Source organism: Corvus brachyrhynchos, unplaced genomic scaffold, assembly GCF_000691975.1.
Source record: "Corvus brachyrhynchos isolate BGI_N302 unplaced genomic scaffold, ASM69197v1 scaffold99, whole genome shotgun sequence".
Classification (NCBI taxonomy): domain Eukaryota; kingdom Metazoa; phylum Chordata; class Aves; order Passeriformes; family Corvidae; genus Corvus; species Corvus brachyrhynchos.
Genome location: NW_008239778.1, coordinates 1,813,889 through 1,816,200, shown reverse-complemented (window position 1 = coordinate 1,816,200; position 2,312 = coordinate 1,813,889).

Here is a 2,312-nt window from a genome sequence, read left to right as displayed (position 1 = left end):
CCCAGGCAGGCTGGGGGCAGGGAAGGAGCTGGAAAGGGGAAGGCCGGGCTTTGGAAAGAGGAAATGAGCACAGGCAGGACTGGGGGAAGGGGGAAGGAACCCGCAGCCACCCCTCCGGCAAAGGAACGGCGGAGGGCTGGAATTAAAAATTAACTGGTGTAGGCAGCAGTGCTGCTCTGCCCTGGGGGGTGGTGATAAAATAAATAGAAATTTAAATAAAAAATAGAATTGAAAAGGAAAGACAAAATAGAATAATAAATTGAAGAAAAATAGAATAAAAAATAAAAGTGAATTTAAATATAGAATAATCAGTTGAAGAAAAAATAAAAGAAAAAAGAAAAGAAAAGTAGAATTAAAAAAAAGAAAAATAGAATAAAAAATAGAGAAAAAAGAAAAAAGAAAAAATAAAAAAGAGAAAAATAAAAGAAAAAAGAAAAAAGAAAAAAGAGAAAAATAAAAGAAAAAAGAAAAAAGAAAAAAGAACACAATAAAAGAATAAATAAATGAAGAAATTAAAAAAAGGGCAAAAATGAAAAAATGAAAAAAACATTTAAAAGTAATAATAAATAAATAAATAAAAACAAGGAATAAAAAGTAAAAAAGTGAAAATAAAACTAGAATAGATTATAGTAAATAAAAGATTAATAAATATTGTCATTGTTTATTACCCAACATAAAATAATCCGATAAAATAAATAAATAATAAAATAGGAATTCAAATAAAAGAAATTAAATGTCACATTAAAAAAATCAATATTAAGTAAAATAAATTTAAAAATTGAAAACCATTTTTAAAGAGTCAGGCAGACCCTTTCCTTTGCTTTCCTGGGATGAAGATGGGGGGAAGAGCCTCAGCTGGGGGGGGCTCCCGTAACTCCCTGTGCCAAATCCTGTGGGATCTGGGGGTTCCCCACGGGGATTTGGGGGTGCTCCATCACCTCTGGCTGTTGCCAGCAGGGTCTGAGCTGCCCATGCAGCGGGGACACCCCGCGGAGGGAATTCCCAGGAGGAAACCAGCGATCCCAAAAGCCGTGCCAGGGCAGGGAACCGGATCCCCTGAGCGGAGGGGAAGGGGCCGGGGCCAGACACGGACAAGGTCGCGCTCGGGTTTCCCTCCCCGCTGTCCCAGCCCAGCGCCACGTCCCAAAGCCACCGGTCCGGAAAGCTCCGCTTCAGGCGCTGTGGCACCCGGGGGGCTTCCCGGCTCTCCCAAAACCCAGAGCCTGCCCGTGCTGGGTCAAGCTCCGGCGGGGAGTTGTGCCAAGGGATTTAAAAATCAGGCCCTGACACACGGGGTTTAAAAAAAAAAAAAAAAAGACAAGAAAGAAAAAAAAAAAGTCATGTTTCTTTCCTTGTTTATCCTCTTTTTCCATGACGGCTGCAGGGATTTTTGCTGTTTTTCCGGCTGCCGAGCGCTCCTCAGCAGCTTCCCGCTGCCTTGGTGGTGGCTGGGGACACCCCGGCGCTGTCCCCACATCCCACCCCATAAGGGCCAGAGCGATGAGGATAACTCCGGGTGCCGCCGGGAGGGAAATCCCGACCCAAGGGCTGCCCCCCGCACCTCAGCCAGGTGGGATGGAGCCGGGAATGGAGACACAGCACCGGGGCAGCCGCTGCTCCTTTGCGGATGGATGTACCGGCTCCTGCTGCGCGTCCGGGGGTCCCTGCGGGGTGTCTGTGTCGTGGGGACAGCCCTGTCCTGTGTCAGCACAGGGGAAGCCCCCAAACTGGGAGCACTGCTTGGGGTACCCAAAACACTGCTGGGGGTATCCCAGAGCACGGGGTGATCCTGGGGGGGAACCTCAAACCCATCCCCGGGGGGTGTCCCCAAATCGGGGGGGAACCACAGCACCCCTGAGGGAGCCCCGAAAGCGCTGCGAACTTCTGGGGGCACACAAAAATTTCCTGAAGGGAACCCCCAGAGCAAGGGGGATCTCAAAGCCACACTGGGGGAACCCCCAAAGCAAGGCAACCGCTAAGCCATCCTGGAGGAAACCCAAAGCAAGGGGGATTCCAAAGCGATCCTGTGGAGAACCCCCGAAGTACATGCACTGCTGGGAGGTACCCTAAATCTACCCTGAAGGGAACCCCCAAAGTAAACACACCGCTGGAGGGGACCCTAAAGCCACCCTGGGGGGGAACCCTCAATGCAAGGCAACTCCAAAGCCATCCTGGAGGGAATACCCCAAGGGGTGATACCCCAAAAGGGGATCCTAAAGCCACCTTGGGGTGAGCCCCTAAATCACATGCATTGCTGGTGGCCCCCCAAAACCATTCTGAGCAAGCCCCCAAAGCAGGGGGGACTCTCCAAA